Source organism: Medicago truncatula, chromosome 1 (genome assembly GCF_003473485.1).
Source record: "Medicago truncatula cultivar Jemalong A17 chromosome 1, MtrunA17r5.0-ANR, whole genome shotgun sequence".
NCBI classification, from domain to species: domain Eukaryota; kingdom Viridiplantae; phylum Streptophyta; class Magnoliopsida; order Fabales; family Fabaceae; genus Medicago; species Medicago truncatula.
This window is the reverse complement of record NC_053042.1, coordinates 45,079,005-45,087,292: the sequence shown is the minus strand read 5'-3', so window position 1 is coordinate 45,087,292 and position 8,288 is coordinate 45,079,005. Positions and strand designations below refer to the sequence as shown.

Genomic DNA, 8,288 nt, shown 5'->3' with positions numbered 1-8,288 from the left:
CGTGTCGACCTCGTGGGGTTGAAGTGGGAGGACACCGGAGCCGCCAACATACTTTGAAGCTTCAACATGGACGGAAGCTCCATCAATGTTTGTTTTCGCTTCAACATTAGGCGGTTTGACATCTCCGGAATATTCGACAAAATTTTGTTTTGTCTCTCCCGGAACATCTTTCACATTCTCTACCATTACTATAATTAAACAACACATAAATATGAATTAACAACTAAGTAATGTATAAACATCAATGCCATAATGAATTAAAACAAAAAAAACAAAAGAAAAAACAAAAGAATTTTTTTTTTGAAAATCTGGCAGTAGCTGCCATTTTTTCGTTGTGAAATTTTTTCACCAAGAGTTCCTCGGCACCTAACTACCGAGGTTTTCCTCGGCACTAAACTACCGAAGTTTTCCTCGGCAGAACTGCCGAGGATTCTCATGACAGGGTTCTACGTAATTGACATAGATACCCATAAAACACCCAAAAAATCAATCGAATAAAATGCACAATACCTGTTTTTTTACGTCAATAGTGTGTTGATACCTCCTATGCTTGATGCTTGAATGATTTTGGATCAAAAATTGATTAAAAAAAAAGGATTTTGGGATTGAATGGAGGTGGAAATGAAGGTGATGAAGAAAATAGTGTGTAGGGGGAGCAGGTGGCTGTTTCATCGGATGAAACATTTTCCTCGGCAGTTAACTGCAGCCGGATTTCAAATTCCTCGGCAGTTAACTACCGAGGGGTGTTTGCGTAATTTACTAGTGTTTCTCAGCCAAACAACAAGTGGGAACAACAATTCTCAAAAATAAAAGACCGTCATGGTAAGGAGTCTCTTCTGCTCCAATAATCACAGCCCTCAAGAGATCCATCCTTGATTCATAGACTCTCACAAATATTGTATCTGATGAGCATTAAAAAAAGTCAAAAAAAAAAAAAGAAGATAAGATTGAGAAATATACCATAATCATGTTTCACACTATGGTAATTAAAAGTTCTTGATCCCAATTTCATAACAAATATGTGAGTGGACACTAACGAGGAAAAATTTGGAAATCTTTCAAAAAGGAAGTATTATAAAGAAAACATGCCAAAACCGTTTCGATAAGACGGGAACTAGACCTACCATGTCAATAGTAATGAACGAAGTTTGTTTAAAAAAATTAACAATGATTGGATACAACCCATATGGTGAAGTCCATAACCTCAAAAAAGTAAATTGAATACTAATCGTGATATGTGATATGACATCGAAAATATTACAAGCTATTTAGTATAAAGAATACCAAACTCACCTGGCAAATGCTTTTTCAAAATCTTCCACTCTTTCTGAATTTTTCTAGCCCAACTTGGGTTTTGCTGAGGAAATAAGTGATATGTAAATCCATATAATTAAGATCAGAACTGAAAAAAGTACGTCTGTAAGAGACATTTTTAGAAAAGAAAAAAAAAAAAACTAACCTGCTTCATGGAGGAATTATTTTTACTAAAATAATGGTCTGAAGTGTCAGTGACAATGTCAAATTACTTAAAACTTCGAAGTTTCTTCAGAGTTTCGTTTTCGGGTTCATCAGTGATTCTCAAACCCGCTGTGTCCACAGCTGCTCCATCACGTCCGGCTCTGGCAGATTTGAGAACACTGGATTCACCAAGCACGTGCTCAGGAGTGACATCTATATTATGAAAACTCTTAAACGAAGGGTTTCCTGATTCTATGCCCAGAGGATGCAATGATCCATTATGTCCATTGAAATTTGAATGTAATGAACTGCTACTGCCAGCTCCCTTTTTAGCACTTTTAAATTGCCCCATGTATGGCATCTTACCTCCTCGTGGAAGCTTCATCGCATTGTCACCAAGCACGTGCTCGAGAGTGGTGTTGGTATTATGAGAACTCTTAAACCAAGGAGTATACATTGATTATCGATCCTTTCCATTGAAATTTGAATGGAATGAACTGCTGCTGCTGCTTTTTGAACCCAAAAGAGCAGACTTCACTTTAACTTTGGAAGATTTCACTAACTGTTGAGACTTAGATGAATCTACTCCCGATGAATTACTCAAGTCACGCACAAAGCTCTGCGATGCAACTGATTTCTTCTTACTATAGGGGAAGCTTTAGAACTAGAAAACAATTTTGTTCCGGAAGATTGACCAACATTATCTTTTTTGATATGTAAACAAGAATTACCCATTTTAGATCCTTGGATTTTATAGAGTTTTTGTGCTGTAATGTACCGTTTCCAGTTTTTTTGAACTACAAAAGTAACAAACAATGATTATTTGTTGGTAAGAAAAAAGAAAAAAGATAGGCTTTTAGAAACATTTATAAAATAAAATCGAACTTATGGTTAAATGTTAGCTCCTTCTTTTCTAAAGGTACCGGTAGCTTCATAACAACAACAAAGGAACCTTAAACTAACATTCAAAACAAGAGCCTAAATAGTTTTTCTAGGTTTTTAAACGTCTGAAATATGAAAAGTCAAAATGAACTAACACATATACAAAAGAAGTATTTTAGGTATATTCATACATAAAATAACACATTAACTACAATATCAATTTTTTTTTTAATACAAGTGAAATATGCAATAGATGCTTATAAGTGATTACTCCCTCCAGAAATATGCAATATGCAATAGACAAGGTATGGTAGTTGGATCATTGATTATAGATTTTAGTGATTACTCCCTTCAGAATGATTTATAAGTAAAAATGAGTTAAATTACGTAGATTAAGAAAAATAGTTGATCATATAATATTATAGGTGTGTTATTTGAACAACCATTTATATGACAACTTACGAGACATCCATGTATATTCTTTAGTTTGATGAGATGGTAGTTGGATCATTGATTTTGGTTCAACGGTCTTCATATAATTTGGTTGACTTGTATTTACATCATTTGGAGAAAAAAAAGTAATCTTTAGTTTTTCCATAACAAGCATACATCTCTTGTTCAAATGGTTGGCATGGTGAAACTCAATTCTTGGTGGTGGCTCAAGGTGTTTAGACCCAATGACTTTATCAATTTCCATGCATGTTGGACTAACCCGTCTATTTTTTTAGGATACTCCACCTTATAATATCGTTTGTTGGGCTCTGGATCTTTTTGTTTTATTCCTTTTTGCTTCTTTGGTTGTTGTACTCTTAAACTTTGTTTGAGTTCCAGCTGACACATCTTGTTCTTTGTTAGAAACCTTCTTCTTTGTATATACGTTAATTCTTTTGGCTTCTTAAAAAAATAACTTTATTTTTCATTTAGATAAATTAAATTAAGTAATTTGCTAAAATAAAGTATAAACTTGCATGGATAAAAAATATCTTAACTTTATTTTGTTAAGATATTTTTTATTGAGAAATCATATATGTTATTTAGCTGAAGGAGGATGTTTGGGTTTGGAAGTTGGCGGAACATGGTTGCTTTAAGGTTAAGTCTTCTTACTTGTTATTGGAGGTTTTTGTTGGGGGCGAATACCAATTTGGGAGAAGTGGAGATGAGGGTTTTTGGTTCTATTTGGAAGAGTCTGACTCCATCTAAGGTGGTCGCATTTTCATGGAAAATACTATATGATCATATTTCAACAAAGAGAAACCTCTCTATCTGGAGTATTATTGACCCGAATGCTTTGACAAATTCTGTTTGGTGTGAGGGGTTGGAGGAAACATCAACTCATTTTTTTTTTTTTTTTTTTTTGCGTTGTAGGTTGGCATTCAACGTGTGGCAAAACATTTTGTGATGGATGGGAATTAACTTCATTAATCCTCAAAACCTTTTTATTCATTTTGAAGTGATGGACGGGGAAGCGAGATAGAAGAAGATAAGGAAGGATATTGGCTTATTTGGCGAGAAATGAGACAAGGTGTTTAAGAAAATTGATAAGGAGGTGGATGAGTTGGTGGAGGAAGCCAAAGTATTCTCTTGGACATGAAATTTACATAGGCTTAAAACCACTCCTTGTCTATAATATGATTTGTGCTGGACCCTGGAGATTGTATTAAGGAGGTAGTGGTTCAAAGGGGAAGTATTTTTGGTTCTATAATTACTAACGAAGATGTAAAACATAAACTAGATTTACTTGTCTTTCTTTTATAGCAAGAAAGAAAAGATGATAAAGCAAACATAACGTAGTCATAACTAACAAACTAATAAATAATTATATGCATCTAGTTTTTAACTATAATCAATGTCTAAAACAAAAACCTGCATGCAGTTGACGTTATAAACCTTTAGTATCATAGTTTCAAGATTGGGTTTTCAAAAAGAATGTTCCTTGATCACTCGTGTAGTTAAGCCAATCACTTTCGGTAGGTGGTAAACGGTACCGCAGGAGACCTGAATTTCTCGGATTTGAATCCTCTCCTTCCCTTTCCTCTATATCTCCCTTCTTACTTTTTAATTTATGAAGAGAGATAGTGAGATTATTAAGAGAGAGATAGAGAGTACAGGGAGAGATATAGAGGAAAGGGAAGAGATAAAGAGTAAGCAGGGAGATGTAGAGATAAGGAATGAGAGGATCCTTTTTGGAATTTCTCACAGTCCTTAACTCCGATTCTTTCAAACTCCTTGACCAGATTATTCACATGTCCAACTAAACCAGCCTTAAATTTATCCGAGCACTTTCCTTCACTCTCATCGACAATTCGAACCCTGCCTTTCGCCAAATAACCAACTTGAGCACCTTCCATGTATGCTTTACATGACCCCAAAATATTATATGCTCGGCTGTAGAAATGCCCCACAACAAGGTCTTCAAAATTCTGAAAACCATAAAAGACTTAAACGAGTTGCTTGAACCCCAAGAAAGGAAAATATATTTTAAATATTTCACAATGACAGTATAACCGTATAAATGAAAAAATTATAGACATCGAATCATATATCATCAAGTAGATATTTGTAAAATATAATAAAATTTATGTATAAAACTTTTTATATGTGACGTAGCAAAGCAAGCTTAGCGAATATGGATATATAAAAAATGAACCAAGAGTAAGACCAAACCTTTGGAGGCTTTCTAATCATATACATCATTGTCTTCAGCGAAAGAATGAATGTATCCTCATTATACAACATGGCTCTCTTTTCACCATCTATTAAGCGACTCATTATTTCATATCCAGGTTCATTATAGTAAGGCTTTGCGTTCAAGATTAGACCTTGTATGGAGACTAGAACCTGTAGCATTGTTGAAACACCTGGAGTCCATTTCTGATCCTTGTTGCCAAACCAGGTGTCAAGTAGACTGAGGGATACTTTCCCAGAAGCATACAAATTAGGGTTGAGCCCAAGGCCGCCAGAGTGGTAATGGACTTGCTGCCATGAAAAAAATTGACACGTTTATCAAAATTGGATTAAAAAGAGTGAACAAGAAAATATTGTCAGCTAGATAAAGTATCCTCAATTTTGTATTCTTTTTTATGTTTCTTGTTTTGTATTACTGATGGATCGAGTACCCCTTACACATCTCCCAATTTCACGTGTCAAGTATTATTTGTACTTTTCCTATTTTATCTAATATATAGGTTCCCAAAAAATATATTAGTTTGTTGTTCCAAAAAAATATGAAGTATCCTCAACCACATACTGGGGGTACATTGGGATATCCAGGGGGGAAAGTAAACATCAAAAAAGAAAAGACCGTTATGGTAAGGAGTCTCTTCTGCTCCTTACCATAACGGTCTTTTCGTAGACTCCGACAAATATTGTATCTGATGAGCAATAAATAAATAAAAATATCAAAGAAATGGCCGGCTGGTTGAGCAATATGCAGAAGCAGTTTCACACTACATAGTGTGTATAAGTTCTTAACTCCAACATCAAAACAAATATCTGGACATAATAGAACCAAAGATAATTTTGGGATCGTTCAGTAAGAATATTATAAAGAAAATAAGCCAATGTACTCCGTTGGATAAAACGTGAACTAGACCTACCATTTCAGTAGCAATGAACAGAGTTCTATTGGAAAAATTAACAATGATTGGATACAGCCTATATGGTTAAGTCCGTAAGCTTGAAAAAGCAGTTATTTAGTATGAGAGTTAACAAACGAAATTCGACGAAAACCATTACAGGTATCTTTTCAATTTGATTAATTTAAACCTTTACCAAATCACACCCATTCACCCATCAATATGTCCGGTATAGAAAATAGTTGACAGATTTCAGGATTTTATACTAACCTCCCTTTCTTCCATCGGTTCCAATGCCAACCCGTCACAGTGATACAATGTCTTTCAAGAACAACAACAACAAATGTATAAAACATATGCATGATATCAATGTGCCAAATGTAACAGTATTTTAGATTTTGATTTCAAAAACCTATATCGTGTCCTAGGGGTAAAATTAAATCCCTGGTATAGATTTCCAATAGAACCATTCAAGATAATTGAATCTTAAATCGCAAATTATGCACAAGTAAGCAATCAATGTGGTTAAATCAATCTCTCAATGCCCAGTATAAAAGTTTGATTGAAATTGGGGAAGGGAGAAGAGGACAAGTGAAGTTGGAAGATTGGATTCTTGTGGTTTTGGTGTGGATGTGAAGTGAATGGAATTTGGTAAAGGGAATCGAGTACGAAATTGCTTCCGTTTTGTGATGAATAACACTTCAAAGACGAGTTTTAGGCTATTGTTGAAATTGAAAGGAGAGAATCAAAGTTTATTAGAACATATATATGACCTATAGTTTTCCTCATTGATCCTTGTCTTGATGTTCAATTTCAACTTCTAAAAATCTGGAAAACATGTCAACTATTTTCATTTCTTGACGGGGTGGATGAATGTGATTTTGGAAAAGGTTAAAATTGATATTTTTAATTGTTGTAAGGATAGAGGTATAATAACCCATTTAGGTTGGTCCATTGATGTTGACTTGGGACCTTGAAATGTGTTCCTCAAGGTTTTAGGTTCGATTATCTTCGATGTGTTCAAAGGAAACATATCCGTAGAGAGGGAAGCTCATCCAATTCTGCCCAAAGATTTCCTGTGGATATTTTTCACTTTTCCTGAAGAAATTTCCGCAGGAACGTTTCTGTGATTCCTAAAATCCTCAGGAAACAATATTTACGAAGGTATTATATGGGAACCTAAATACTTGCAAAAGCCGTAGGAAACAAATTTCCTACAGAATTTTCACCATAATCCGCAGGAAAATCGAGAGTTTATAGTAGTGTTATAAAAATATCTTGCAACATGATTCAAGTTGGAATACCTCTCGGATTGGTTAAGAAGACAAGGTGATACACATCTCCGTTGAGTGATAATTCATTTTAACCATATAATTTTAGAGGTCTTCAACTACTTAACAATATGATATCACTAATATTAATAGTTACATTTGTAGTTATTGACGCACGAGACTTGATCGATGATTTGTCGAATATGACATCAAGTTAAAATACATTGGAGAAAAACATATTTCTGCATGATTTATGTAAACAACTATTTCAAAACATGTGGAAAAACTAAAGTATTCGTGACGATTATTATTGCATATATATAGCAAAGAGAGTTATAAAGAATGATTACGTGAACCAGTAATTTAGTTAGGTTGTTGCGTGGGGTTACATTTCTTTGCTAGCTGGGCATAAATCCTCTGTCTCCATTTTTTTACAGTCCCTTTAATATATAGTATGCAAATAAGTAATAAAACTAGAGAAGGAGTCCAGATAATCCAAAATTCGATCGAAATATAAATTAAACATGACCAAGGATTGTTTCAGACATAAATTGAACTCGAACTCTATCAAATGATTTGTCCAATTTTCTTCAAAAATAAAATGATTTGTCCAATTAAGACGCTAGAACCAAGGTATTGTTCCACGAGAGTGTCCAATTAAGATGCTAGATCCAAGGCACCTTTCACCTTTGCATTTTCTAGAAAATCGCAAGAGTACCAAGTAAATATTAGAGTTGCAGTCTAAGGATGCTAAGAAATTTGAAGACAGTTAAAGGAGAAGGTTCAAGTACCCTGATAATCTATTGTAAAGAATATAACATGAATTCACTCCATCTAGAAGATTTGAATGCATTAATTTTCTTTGATATTGCTTCATATTCATTATACTTCTGTAAGCAGTTCTTATAAACTCAATCTCCATGATGAGTCTCTTTGTCGAAAAACATTTCAAGCTTACTCAATTGATGTCTAAAACACCACAGAGAGAATACAATTTTCAAATAAACATTTTCACAGTAGGTATTCATAAACAATAAAATGATCCAACGGAAAAACAAACACAAGATGAAATTGGATCTGAAAAAAAAAACTCACAAATTTC

The 8,288-nt window shown here is 34.1% G+C and overlaps 1 pseudogene; it reads right to left on the bottom strand.

The window, feature by feature from the left end:
• Nucleotides 1-4,424: 4,424 nt before the first annotated feature.
• Nucleotides 4,425-8,108, bottom strand: LOC11422943 (probable ubiquitin-conjugating enzyme E2 25; annotated as a pseudogene).
• Nucleotides 8,109-8,288: the final 180 nt, after the last annotated feature.